The sequence below is a fragment of the Salvelinus namaycush genome, chromosome 27, assembly GCF_016432855.1.
Source record: "Salvelinus namaycush isolate Seneca chromosome 27, SaNama_1.0, whole genome shotgun sequence".
NCBI lineage: Eukaryota > Metazoa > Chordata > Actinopteri > Salmoniformes > Salmonidae > Salvelinus > Salvelinus namaycush.
This window is the reverse complement of record NC_052333.1, coordinates 7,732,364-7,747,814: the sequence shown is the minus strand read 5'-3', so window position 1 is coordinate 7,747,814 and position 15,451 is coordinate 7,732,364. Positions and strand designations below refer to the sequence as shown.

The window sequence follows — 15,451 nt, the reverse complement described above, 5'->3', positions numbered from 1 at the left end:
GGAACTGTAGTGATGCGGGGTGTGCCGGTCCGGTCTGGTTTCAGCTCGACCGTCATGAAGTGAAACCTTTACTTCCCATTAATGCTATTGATTTCTAAACACTCCTGCTGACTCAGCAGGCGGTCTCGCACCGCGGCAAAGAGATGGCACGAGCCAGGCAACCACAGACCCTTGTTCTTGATTTGTTGCAGACTTTCTATGTTGCGTCACCAACCCTGAATAAAGCCTCAACGACACATGACAGAAAGGTTACTGTCAGAGCTTCAGCTACTAAAGTGGAAGTGTTCTTCCACAACCCCAGAAGTCACTGGACTGCACTCTCACACAACTTGTCCCTCCAGCACTTTGTGTTCCTCATTGCAGCTTAAAACAGCTGATTAAACCTTTCTGGCTGACTGCTCGATGTGGAGGCATGAGAAATCCTCCTAAATGGGCGAAATAAGTCTCTTTAAAAACAATGATACGTTTAGTTTTAGGCTATCTTGTCTTTGGTTGTATGCTTCTGACAAGGTCTAATTATTTTATTTTAAATTGACAGTGTGTTTAGAAATGGTAGCCCTAATCCCAGGCCTATAGTTTTATTTTTTTGCTTAACTTGTTGTTGTGGGAGACATTGGATATTAGGGCATATAATATCCAATCTAATAAAATGTGGAAAAAGGGAAGGGGTTTGAATACTTTCCGAATGCACTGTAAATCAGGCTGAAATAGTTTGTTGTTTGTCTGTGTTCACTTGTTGATGTCACAGTGATTGTTGATGGAGAGCAGACCTGACTCTGGCCACGCGGACACATTGTCGTAGCTCTAAATCAACATCAGGTGACATGCATGCAGCATGATGCTACTGAGGTTTAATAATAGCCCTGGTTCTAATGTAGAGGTCAGATACACACTGCTCCTGTCCTGTTAGCAAAGTGTCTTCATTTTCCACCTTCGTCTATTATAGTTATCATCCTATACTGAACAAAATTATAAACGCAACAAACGCAAGTGTTGGTCCCATGTTTCATGAGCTGAAATTAAAATTCCAAGAAATGTTCCATATTCACAAATTTGTTTACATCCCTGATAGTGAGCATTTCTCCTTTGCCAAAATAATCCATCCACCTGACAGGTGTGGCATATCAAGAAGCTGATTAAACATGATCCTTACACATGTGCACCTTGTGCTGGGGACAATAATAGGCCACTCTAAAATGTGCAGTTTTGTCACACAACACAATGCCACAGATGTCTCAAGTTTTGAGGGAGCGTGCAATTGGCATGCTGACCACAGGAATGTCCACCAGAGCTGTTGCTAGAGAATTTAATGTTTATTTCTCTACCATAAGCCGTTTTAGAGAATTTGGCACTACGTCCAACCGGCTTCGCAGCGATAGACCACGTGTATGGCGTTGTGTGGCCGAGCGTTTTGCTGATGTTAATGTTGTGAACAGAGTGCCCCATGGTGGCGATGTTATGGGCAGGCATAAGCAACTGACAACGAACACAAATGCATTTTTTCAATGAAAATTTGAATGCACGGAAGTACTGTGACGAGATCCTAAGAAATAGATGTTTTATTTAGTGTAGTCTGGAGGAATAGATGAACAGGAGAAGCAGGTGAGTGATGGCTGAAAGGGAATGCAGCTGGCTGATTACAGCTGCCACACGTGGGCATTATTGGACCGGTCATACAATAGAATAGTTGCTGTTGCTTACATTTTTTTTAACTGACTTTCTAAACATTTTATAACGGGCACCAGCGGGTTCTTTAGATCGGTAGGGTAGTATTGTTTTCATATGGTAGTATAATATGAAATGGTACTACGGTATTCTAAAATGTTGGTATCATAAGTACAGTATCATGATGTTTTGGTACCGTGATATTACCGTGGTACCCGGAACGCCGTGCAACACTACTTAGGATGGCCTCTTGGGCTAGTGGCTGGATGCTCTCTCTCTCTCCCTCCACTCACTCTCTTTCTCCCCGTCTCTCTCTCTCCACTCACTCTCTTTCTCTCCGTCTCTCTCTCCACTCACTCTCTCTCTCCCCTCACTCTCTCTCTCCACTCACTCTCTTTCTCCACTCACTCTCTTTCTCCACTCACTCTCTTTCTCCCCGTCTCTCTCTCCCTCCACTCACTCTCTTTCTCCCCGTCTCTCTCTCCCTCCACTCACTCTCTTTCTCCCCGTCTCTCTCTCCCTCCACTCACTCTCTTTCTCCCCGTCTCTCTCTCCCTCCACTCACTCTCTTTCTCCCCGTCTCTCTCTCCCTCCACTCACTCTCTTTCTCCCCGTCTCTCTCTCCCTCCACTCACTCTCTTTCTCCCCGTCTCTCTCTCCCTCCACTCACTCTCTTTCTCCCCGTCTCTCTCTCTCTCCCTCCACTCACTCTCTTTCTCCCCGTCTCTCTCTCTCTCCCTCCACTCACTCTCTTTCTCCCCGTCTCTCTCTCTCTCCCTCCACTCACTCTCTTTCTCCCCGTCTCTCTCTCCCTCCACTCACTCTCTTTCTCCCCGTCTCTCTCTCCCTCCACTCACTCTCTTTCTCCCCGTCTCTCTCTCTCTCCCTCCACTCACACTCTTTGTCCCCGTCTCTCTCTCCCTCCACTCACTCTCTTTCTTCCGTCTCTCTCTCCCTCCACTCACTCTCTTTCTCCCCGTCTCTCTCTCCCTCCACTCACTCTCTTTCTCCCCGTCTCTCTCTCTCTCCCTCCACTCACTCTCTTTCTCCCCGTCTCTCTCTCTCTCCCTCCACTCACTCTCTTTCTCCCCGTCTCTCTCTCCCTCCACTCACTCTCTTTCTCCCCGTCTCTCTCTCTCTCCCTCCACTCACTCTCTTTCTTCCGTCTCTCTCTCCCTCCACTCACTCTCTTTCTCCCCGTCTCTCTCTCCCTCCACTCACTCTCTTTCTCCCCATCTCTCTCTCTCTCCCTCCACTCACTCTCTTTCTCCCCGTCTCTCTCTCCCTCCACTCACTCTCTTTCGCCCCGTCTCTCGCTCTTGATTAACTTGTTTTTCCCTCTCTCCGCGCCATGCAGCCTGCTCATAAGGTAGCCAGAGCTGCAGTTATATTACCAGTTACATTAGCAGTTACATTAGCAGTTATATTACCAGTTACATTACCAGTTATATTACCAGTTACATTAGCAGTTACATTAGCAGTTATATTACCAGTTACATTACCAGTTATATTACCAGTTACATTAGCAGTTACATTACCAGTTACATTACCAGTTACATTACCAGTTATATTACCAGTTACATTACCAGTTACATTGCCGCATCACAACACAAGCTCAGCCAGTCCAGCTCCTATGTAGCCTGCCTTGCAGCAGAAGGAGGATTCTGACTCAACTGAATGGGAAAGTCTAAGATGAGAGACTGCACTACGTGTTGTTCCTGTCTGCGCTCAACCTTGATTCAGGTTGTCTGGTAGTTCTCTGGTAGTCAGGGCTGTGATGTTTGTCAGCTCTTTGACTCTTGTTTTTGTGACTAAACAGACCTGACTGCTGCCTGTTGTTGCCGCGGGCTGTAATGTCTGTCTGAGATGCCGGTCTACCTGTGTACCCACCGTAGTGGACCACAATAGGTCTAGGTCCTCTTCACGCCATTCTTGTGCTCTGTTGTCTGTCTAAAAACAATTATCATGTGCTTTCACCCATGGAATTAGCTGTCAGGGGGTCAAAGGTTAGGGGGGTAGGATGACCTGAAATATTCTGCTTTTACAAAATGTGATGCTGTTTTCAAATGAAACACAATACCTCGCTCTTGTTAAAGCTTTTAGAATTGATTTGTTTTTTTAGAATTGGCATAGGGATAGGGAGGGCGAACTCAAACAAGGACATATCTACAGGGTGCAGTGGGTTTTCATTGCTTCTGCTTCTCAAGGCGCTAGACTTTCATTTCCCCAGATGATTCATGGGTGTGTCTGTTGAGGTGATACCTGAGTATTGTTGATACCTGAGTATTGTTGATGATCAGTCACTAGATTGATTCATGGGTGTGTCTGGTGAGGTGATAACTGAGTATTGTTGATGATCAGTCACTAAATTGATTCATGGCTCTGTGTCGTTCTCAATCGAGACAGACTGCTCAGGTTTTTTTGTTTTTGTATTCTCATGCCCCTCTTGAAATGAGAGAAGCAGGTGGTTTGCTCCCCTTTCTCCCTCCCTCGACCCCTCTCTCCCATAATGTGTCTCCACTCCAACCCAGGTAACTCACTCAGAAGCTTGGGTGACAGGACTTGGCAGCGGTTCAAGAACAACATTAAGGCAGCAGCCATCTAGTGAGTGAGAACATCTCCTCTCAGACAACAAATGCAGTGTGGCTAGTTTGGTATGAAAGGTTTCCTTGTAGTGTTTACCTGGGCCAGATCTATTTGGATATGGTTGATATGAGATGCCACCATCTTGACACACAGGTGGGTCATTGTTCATTTAGTGATGATGTAGAGAATGGAGACTTTACAAGATAAGCCTAACATTACTGGTTTTGTTTGTCATTCATTTGAATGTGCAATTGTTAGTGAGATATGATAACCATAATAGTTTTTGTGTTGTGCATTGTCAACTGTCTATGGTTTAGATTAAGAGTAGATAGGTGATGATGACATAGCCTAGTTTACACACAGATACCTGAACATAGAAATAGAGTCTACACTGAGTATACCAAACATAAGGAACACCTTCCTAATATTGAGTTGCATGGAAAGAGCAGGTGTTCTTAATGTTTTGTATACTCGTTATAGTTCTAGTGTGATTGTGACGTCTGCCAGGTTTGTCATGGAACATCTTATGGCGAGCACCAGAGCAGCATACTCTGTTGAGGACTGATTTCAAGGAATTAAATATGTATGATTTTGTCAAATCTCTCCTTCCGCCGCAAACACTTTAGCCAGTTGTGTCCTGCTACTGTGAACTGTACTGTATGATGATGGAATTCAACAGGTTTGTTTTAGTCACTCGTGGGCTTGGTTTTATAATAACCTGACCTTGGTCGATTGGCTAGATTTATGGAAGTATAAAATTATAGGCCTTCAGAAAGTATTCATACCCCTTGACTTATTCCACATTTTGTTGTGTTACAGCCTGAATTCAAAATTGATTAAATATATTTTTTCCTCACCCATCTACACACAATACCCATAATGACAAAGTGAAAACATGTTTTTATAATTTTATGCAATGATTTTAAAGAAAAATGAAATACAGAACTATCTAAATATTCACACCCAATTGATGTTAGAATCACCTTTGGCAGTCTCTAAGAGCTTTGCACACCTGGATTGTACAATATTTGCACATTATTCTTTAAAAAAGCTCTTGTCAAGTAGGTTGTTGATCATTGCTAGACAGACATTTTTAAGTCTTGCCATAGATTTTCAAGCCGATTTCAGTCAACTGTAACTAGGCCACTCAGGAACATTCAATGTCTTCTTGGTAACTCCAGTGTAGATTTTGCCTTGTGTTTTAGGTTATTGTTCTGCTGAAAGGTGAATTTATCTCCTAGTGTCTGTTGGAAAGCAGACAACCAGGTTTTCCTCTAGAATTTTGCCTGTGCTTAGCTCTATTCCGTTTCTTTTCATCCTAAAAGAAACTCCCTAGTCCTTGCCGATGACAAGGATACCCATAACATCATGCAGCCACCACCATGTTTGAAAATATGAAGTGTGGTACTCAGTGATGTGTTGTGTTGGATTTGCAAACAGGATGCATGTTTTGGAATATCTGAGCAGTTTCGTTCCTCTTCGGCAACTGAGACAAGAAGGACACCTGTAGCTTTGTAGTGACTAGGTGTATTGATACACCATCCAAAGTAAAATTAATAACTTCACCATGCTCATAGGGATGTTAAATGTCTGCTTTTAGGGATGTTTAATAGGTGCCCTTCTTTATTAGGTATACCACCCCATTCACGAAAATGGTTCGCTCCAACAGAAAAAGCAGGCAGACGGGCACCGAGGCATTCAGTTACTGGTCAAGTGAACGTTAGAATGGGCAAAACACCAAAGCGACTTTAAGTCACCGGCAGTCCTGTGGGCGAAAACGGCTCGTTGATGAGAGGTCGAAGGAGAATGGCAAGAATCGTGCTAGCAGGCGGGCCACAAACAGGGAAATGATGGAGCAGTACCTACTGCCCCACAGTACCTACTGCCCCTACAGTACCTACTGCCTCTACAGTACCTACTGCCCCTACAGTACCTACTGTCCTACAGTACCTACTTCCCCTACTCCCCCTACAGTACCTACTGCCCCTACTGCCCTACAGTACCTACTGCCCCTACAGCACCTACTGCCCCTACAGTACCTACTGCCCCTACAGCACCTACTTCCCCTAGAGCACCTACTGCCCCTACAGCACCTACTGCCCTACAGTACCTACTGCCCCTACAGCACCTATTGCCCTACAGTACCTATTTCCCCTATTGCCCCTACAGTACCTACTGTCATGCAGTACCTACGGCCCCTACAGTACCTACTGCCCTGCAGTACCTGCTGCCCCTACAGTACCTACAGTATCTACTGCCCCTATAGTACCTACAGTACCGACAGTACCTATTGCCCCTACAGTACCTACTGCCCCTACAGTACCTACAGTACCTACTGCACCTACAGTACCTACTGCCCTACAGCACCTACTGCCCCAACAGTACCTACAGTACATACTGCCCTACAGTACCTACTGCCCTACAGTACCTACTCCCCCTACAGTACCTATAGGACCTACTGCCCCTACAGTACCTACAGCACCTACTGCCCCTACAGTACCTACAGTACCTACTGCCCTACAGTACCTACTGCCCCTATAGTACCTACAGTACCTACTGCCCTACAGTACCTACTGCCCCTATAGTACCTACAGTACCTACTGCCCCTACCTCCTCTACAGTACAATACAGTACCTACTGCCCTACAGTACCTACTGCCCCTATAGTACCTGCAGTACCTACTGCCCTACAGTACCTACAGTACCTACTGCCCTACAGTACCTACTGCCCTACAGTACCTACAGTACCTACTGCCCCTACAGTACCTACAGTACCTACTGCCCTACAGTACCTACAATACCTACTGCCCCTATAGTACCTACAGTACCTACAGTACCTACTGCCCTACAGTACCTACTGCCCTACAGTACCTACTGCCCCTACAGTACCTACAGTACCTACTGCCCCTACCTCCCCTACAGTACCTACAGTACCTACTGCCCTACAGTACCTACAGTACCTACTGCCCTACAGTACTTACAGTACCTACTGCCCCTATAGTACCTACAGTACCTACTTCCCCTATAGTACCTACAGTACCTGCTGCCCCTACCTCCCCTACAGTACCTACAGTACCTACTGCCCCTACAGTACCTACAGTACCTACTGCCCTACAGTACCTACAGTACCTACTGCCCTACAGTACTTACAGTACCTACTGCCCCTACAGTACCTACAGTAGCTGCTGCCCCTATAGTACCTACAGTACCTACTTCCCCTATAGTACCTACAGTACCTACTTCCCCTACAGTACCTACTGCACTACAGTACCTACTGCCCTACAGTACTTACAGTACCTACGGCCCTATAGTACCTACAGTACCTACTGCCCCTACAGTACCTACTGCCCCTACAGTACCTACAGTACCTACTGCCCCTATAGTACCTACAGTACCTACTGCCCCTACAGTACCTACAGTACCTACTGCCCCTATAGTACCTACAGTACCTACTGCCCCTATAGTACCTACAGTACCTACTGCCCCTATAGTACCTACAGTACCTGCTGCCCCTATAGTACCTACAGTACCTACTGCCCCTATAGTACCTACAGTACCTGCTGCCCCTACAGTACCTACTGCCCCTATAGTACCTACAGTACCTACTGCCCTACAGTACCTACTGCCCCTACAGTACCTACAGTACCTACTGCCCCTATAGTACCTACAGTACCTGCTGCCCCTACAGTACTTACAGTACCTACTGCCCCTATAGTACCTACAGTACCTACTGCCCCTACAGTACTTACAGTACCTACTGCCCCTATAGTACCTACAGTACCTGCTGCCCCTACAGTACCTACTGCCCCTACAGTACCTACAGTACCTACTGCCCCCTACAGTACCTACAGTATCTACTGCCCCTACTGTCCCTACTACCCCTACTGCCCCTACTGCCCCTACTGTACCTACAGTACTTACAGTACCTGCTGCCCCTATAGTACCTATAGTACCTACAGTACCTGCTGCCCCTATAGTACCTATAGTACCTACAGTACCTGCTTCCCCTATAGTACCTATAGTACCTACAGTACCTACTGCCCCTATAGTACCTATAGTACCTACAGTACCTGCTGCCCCTATAGTACCTATAGTACCTACAGTACCTACTGCCCCTATAGTACCTACAGTACCTACTACTCCTATAGTACCTACAGTACCTGCTTCCCCTACAGTACCTGCTGCCCCTACAGGACCTACAGTACCTACTGCCCCTATAGTACCTACAGTACCTACTGCCCCTACAGGACCTACAGTACCTACTGCCCCTATAGTACCTACAGTACCTACTGCCCCTACAGGACCTACAGTACCTACTGCCCCTACAGGACCTACAGTACCTACTGCCCCTACAGGACCTACAGTACCTACTGCCCCTACAGTACCTACAGTACCTACTGCCCCTACAGGACCTACAGTACCTACTGCCCCTACAGGACCTACAGTACCTACTGCCCCTACAGGACCTACAGTACCTACTGCCCCTACAGGACCTACAGTACCTACTGCCCCTATAGTACCTACAGTACCTACTGCCCCTACAGTACCTACTGCCCCTACAGTACCTACAGTACCTACTACTCCTATAGTACCTACTGCCCCTATAGTACCTACAGTACCTACTACTCCTATAGTACCTACTGCCCCTATAGTACCTACAGTACCTACTACTCCTATAGTACCTACTGCCCCTATAGTACCTACAGTACCTACTACTCCTATAGTACCTACTGCCCCTATAGTACCTACAGTACCTACTACTCCTATAGTACCTACTGCCCCTACAGTACCTACAGTACCTACTACTCCTATAGTACCTACTGCCCCTATAGTACCTACAGTACCTACTACTCCTATAGTACCTACTGCCCCTATAGTACCTACAGTACCTACTACTCCTATAGTACCTACTGCCCCTATAGTACCTACAGTACCTACTACTCCTATAGTACCTACTGCCCCTACAGTACCTACAGTACCTACTACTCCTATAGTACCTACTGCCCCTATAGTACCTACAGTACCTACTACTCCTATAGTACCTACTGCCCCTATAGTACCTACAGTACCTACTACTCCTATAGTACCTACTGCCCCTACAGTACCTACAGTACCTACTACTCCTATAGTACCTACTGCCCCTACAGTACCTACAGTACCTACTACTCCTATAGTACCTACTGCCCCTACAGTACCTACAGTACCTACTACTCCTATAGTACCTACTGCCCCTATAGTACCTACAGTACCTGCTGCCCCTACAGTACCTACTGCCCCTATAGTACCTACAGTACCTACAGTACTTACAGTACCTACTGCCCCTATAGTACCTACAGTACCTACTGCCCCTATAGTACCTACTGCCCCTACAGTACTTACAGTACCTGCTGCCCCTATAGTACCTACAGTACCTACTACTCCTATAGTACCTACTGCCCCTACAGTACTTACAGTACCTGCTGCCCCTATAGTACCTACTGCCCCTACAGTACTTACAGTACCTGCTGCCCCTATAGTACCTACTGCCCCTACAGTACTTACAGTACCTGCTGCCCCTATAGTACCTACTGCCCCTACAGTACCTACAGTACCTGCTGCCCCTACAGTACCTGCTGCCCCTACAGTACCTACAGTACCTGCTGCCCCTACAGTACCTACAGTACCTACTGCCCCTATAGTACCTACTGCCCCTACAGTACCTACAGTACCTGCTGCCCCTACAGTACCTACAGTACCTACTGCCCCTATAGTACCTACAGTACCTACAGTACCTACAGTACCTGCTGCCCCTATAGTACCTACTGCCCCTACAGTACCTACAGTACCTACTGCCCCTACAGTACTTACAGTACCTACTGCCCCTACAGTACTTACAGTACCTACTGCCCCTACAGTACTTACAGTACCTGCTGCCCCTATAGTACCTACAGTACCTGCTGCCCCTACAGTACCTATAGTACCTACAGTACCTACTGCCCCTACCTCCCCTACAGTACCTACTTCCCCTACAGTACCTACAGTACCTACTGCCCCTACAGTACCTACAGTACCTACTACTCCTATAGTACCTACTGCCCCTATAGTACCTACAGTACCTACTGCCCCTATAGTACCTACAGTACCTACTGCCCCTATAGTACCTACAGTACCTACAGCACCTACTGCCCCTACAGTACTTACAGTACCTGCTGCCCCTATAGTACCTACAGTACCTACAGTACCTACAGTACTTACAGTACCTGCTGCCCCTATAGTACTTACAGTACCTACTGCCCCTACAGTACTTACAGTACCTGCTGCCCCTATAGTACCTACAGTACCTACTGCCCCTACAGTACTTACAGTACCTGCTGCCCCTATAGTACCTACAGTACCTACTGCCCCTATAGTACCTACAGTACCTACTGCCCCTATAGTACCTACAGTACCTACAGTACCTACTGCCCCTACAGTACCTACAGTACCTACTGCCCCTATAGTACCTACAGTACCTACAGTACCTACTGCCCCTATAGTACCTACAGTACTTACAGTACCTGCTGCCCCTATAGTACCTATAGTACCTACAGTACCTGCTGCCCCTATAGTACCTATAGTACCTACAGTACCTGCTTCCCCTATAGTACCTATAGTACCTACAGTACCTACTGCCCCTATAGTACCTATAGTACCTACAGTACCTGCTGCCCCTATAGTACCTATAGTACCTACAGTACCTACTGCCCCTATAGTACCTACAGTACCTACTACTCCTATAGTACCTACAGTACCTGCTTCCCCTACAGTACCTGCTGCCCCTACAGGACCTACAGTACCTACTGCCCCTATAGTACCTACAGTACCTACTGCCCCTACAGGACCTACAGTACCTACTGCCCCTATAGTACCTACAGTACCTACTGCCCCTACAGGACCTACAGTACCTACTGCCCCTACAGGACCTACAGTACCTACTGCCCCTACAGGACCTACAGTACCTACTGCCCCTACAGTACCTACAGTACCTACTGCCCCTACAGGACCTACAGTACCTACTGCCCCTACAGGACCTACAGTACCTACTGCCCCTACAGGACCTACAGTACCTACTGCCCCTACAGGACCTACAGTACCTACTGCCCCTATAGTACCTACAGTACCTACTGCCCCTACAGTACCTACTGCCCCTACAGTACCTACAGTACCTACTACTCCTATAGTACCTACTGCCCCTATAGTACCTACAGTACCTACTACTCCTATAGTACCTACTGCCCCTATAGTACCTACAGTACCTACTACTCCTATAGTACCTACTGCCCCTATAGTACCTACAGTACCTACTACTCCTATAGTACCTACTGCCCCTATAGTACCTACAGTACCTACTACTCCTATAGTACCTACTGCCCCTACAGTACCTACAGTACCTACTACTCCTATAGTACCTACTGCCCCTATAGTACCTACAGTACCTACTACTCCTATAGTACCTACTGCCCCTATAGTACCTACAGTACCTACTACTCCTATAGTACCTACTGCCCCTATAGTACCTACAGTACCTACTACTCCTATAGTACCTACTGCCCCTACAGTACCTACAGTACCTACTACTCCTATAGTACCTACTGCCCCTATAGTACCTACAGTACCTACTACTCCTATAGTACCTACTGCCCCTATAGTACCTACAGTACCTACTACTCCTATAGTACCTACTGCCCCTACAGTACCTACAGTACCTACTACTCCTATAGTACCTACTGCCCCTACAGTACCTACAGTACCTACTACTCCTATAGTACCTACTGCCCCTACAGTACCTACAGTACCTACTACTCCTATAGTACCTACTGCCCCTATAGTACCTACAGTACCTGCTGCCCCTACAGTACCTACTGCCCCTATAGTACCTACAGTACCTACAGTACCTACTGCCCCTACAGTACTTACAGTACCTGCTGCCCCTATAGTACCTACAGTACCTACTGCCCCTATAGTACCTACAGTACCTACAGTACCTACTGCCCCTATAGTACCTACTGCCCCTACAGTACTTACAGTACCTGCTGCCCCTATAGTACCTACAGTACCTACTACTCCTATAGTACCTACTGCCCCTACAGTACTTACAGTACCTGCTGCCCCTATAGTACCTACTGCCCCTACAGTACTTACAGTACCTGCTGCCCCTATAGTACCTACTGCCCCTACAGTACTTACAGTACCTGCTGCCCCTATAGTACCTACTGCCCCTACAGTACCTGCTGCCCCTACAGTACCTGCTGCCCCTACAGTACCTACAGTACCTGCTGCCCCTACAGTACCTACAGTACCTACTGCCCCTATAGTACCTACTGCCCCTACAGTACCTACAGTACCTGCTGCCCCTACAGTACCTACAGTACCTACTGCCCCTATAGTACCTACAGTACCTACAGTACCTACAGTACCTGCTGCCCCTATAGTACCTACTGCCCCTACAGTACCTACAGTACCTACTGCCCCTACAGTACTTACAGTACCTACTGCCCCTACAGTACTTACAGTACCTACTGCCCCTACAGTACTTACAGTACCTGCTGCCCCTATAGTACCTACAGTACCTGCTGCCCCTACAGTACCTATAGTACCTACAGTACCTACTGCCCCTACCTCCCCTACAGTACCTACTTCCCCTACAGTACCTACAGTACCTACTGCCCCTACAGTACCTACAGTACCTACTACTCCTATAGTACCTACTGCCCCTATAGTACCTACAGTACCTACTGCCCCTATAGTACCTACAGTACCTACTGCCCCTATAGTACCTACAGTACCTACTGCCCCTACAGTACTTACAGTACCTGCTGCCCCTATAGTACCTACAGTACCTACAGTACTTACAGTACTTACAGTACCTGCTGCCCCTATAGTACCTACAGTACCTACAGTACCTACAGTACTTACAGTACCTACTGCCCCTATAGTACCTACAGTACCTACTGCCCCTACAGTACTTACAGTACCTGCTGCCCCTATAGTACCTACAGTACCTACTGCCCCTATAGTACCTACAGTACCTACTGCCCCTATAGTACCTACAGTACCTACAGTACCTACTGCCCCTACAGTACCTACAGTACCTACTGCCCCTATAGTACCTACAGTACCTACAGTACCTACTGCCCCTACAGTACCTACAGTACCTATAGTACCTACAGTACCTACTGCCCCTACAGTACTTACAGTACCTGCTGCCCCTATAGTACCTACAGTACCTACTGCCCCTATAGTACCTACAGTACCTACTGCCCCTATAGTACCTACAGTACCTACAGTACCTACTGCCCCTACAGTACCTACAGTACCTACTGCCCCTATAGTACCTACAGTACCTACAGTACCTACTGCCCCTACAGTACTTACAGTACCTGCTGCCCCTATAGTACCTACAGTACCTACTGCCCCTACAGTACTTACAGTACCTGCTGCCCCTACTGCCCCTATAGTACCTACAGTACCTACAGTACCTACTGCCCCTATAGTACCTACAGTACCTACTGCCCCTACAGTACTTACAGTACCTGCTGCCCCTATAGTACCTACAGTACCTACTGCCCCTATAGTACCTACAGTACCTACAGCACCTACAGTACCTACTGCCCCTACAGTACCTACAGTACCTGCTGCCCCTACAGTACCTACAGTACCTACTGCCCCTATAGTACCTACAGCACCTACAGTACCTACTGCCCCTATAGTACCTACAGTACCTACTGCCCCTACAGTACTTACAGTACCTGCTGCCCCTATAGTACCTACAGTACCTACAGTACCTGCTGCCCCTACAGTACCTACAGTACCTACTGCCCCTACAGTACCTACTGCCCCTACGGTACCTATACTATGGCCTATTAACAGCATCAGTCAGTGTCTGTCTGTCTGCTCATTGTGCTGTGTGTGTCCTGTGTGGAGCATGCCACGAACGCTGGGATTAAACAGAGCGGAGGGTATTTGCATAGGGAAATAAAGGGTTATCTATAGCTAAAGTTCCTTGAGTTGATGTCACCACCAGGCTCCGGGAAAACCAATTAAGGCACAATACTGAATAGCCAGGATGAGATGGGGGAAGTTAGCCTACATTGAATGGTGCATGCAATAACACCACTTTAGTGTTAATCTGTAGTCACGCTATGTATCTATTATATGTTGGTTTAAGGCAGGCTTCGTGAGACTGCCGCAGGGCTGTTGCATTTGTTGTTGTAAATAGTAGCCTATTCTACAAATAGGCTGCAGTTGATTCTTGCGTCCGTGTGTGGGTACTGTACGTGTGTGTGTGTGGCAGTTAGGTCAACCCAATGCTAAACTGGAGATTTCGCTTTGGCCTCATGAGAAGTGCTGGTGTATATATCAGGAGCTCCCAGATCAGACTATGGGGTGGCTGTTCACACACTCTGTCCAGACTAGTGTGTCCTCACTAGGAGGGGCGGGGCCTAAGCCTAACTCCCAGAGGTGGGACCAAATCATTGTTTTACAAGTATCAAATCAAAGTATAGTACCTACCTCTGCACTGGCGCACGCAAGTAAGTCTCAAGTCTTAGCAATCAAGTCCCAAGTCAAGACAGGCAAGTCCGAGTCAAGTCTCAAGTCAAGACCGACAAGTATCAAGTCAAGTCTCAAATCCTAAACTTTGAGTTTCGAGTCCTAAACAAGTCATAATGTGCTCTTCACCAAATGTAATACCATTTCATATTTTTAGCAAGAGTAATAGTTAGTATATTACATTTACGCAAATCATGAATGCTTTTAAAAATATATTTATTACTTTCCAAATAAACGTTATATTTCCATGGAAATACATGGGTAGCCATGAGAAAGACACCTCCCCCCCAATAGTGATCGACTATTGAGGATCGCTATGGGGCGCAATCGGGCGGTGTAGGCTTGTACACAATCGCCCAACCTTAACACACACACACACACACTGTGTGTGTGGTTACAGTAGGCTAACGTATGCCAATGGCTTTAGGAACAGCAGTAACATCAGACAGGATTTAGGCTACCGACTGCCTAGCCAGTTGTAGCTCAATCTTGGGTGCAATGATCACGTTCCCTCGCTGACTGACTGTGTGGAGGCTCATTGATTTAACGTTACGTTAGCCAACATGCTACACTGGCAAAGTTACGAATGATATAGCTGTTAGCCACGACTTACCGTTCTTTGTGCAGCTTCA

At 47.0% G+C, this 15,451-nt stretch overlaps 1 protein-coding gene across 1 annotated transcript in view; it reads left to right on the top strand.

The window, feature by feature from the left end:
• The window catches only part of LOC120022565 (solute carrier family 45 member 4-like), a 77,112-nt gene that overhangs the window by 2,363 nt on the left and 59,298 nt on the right, over positions 1–15,451 (top strand). The gene's annotated exons all lie outside the window — the stretch shown is intronic.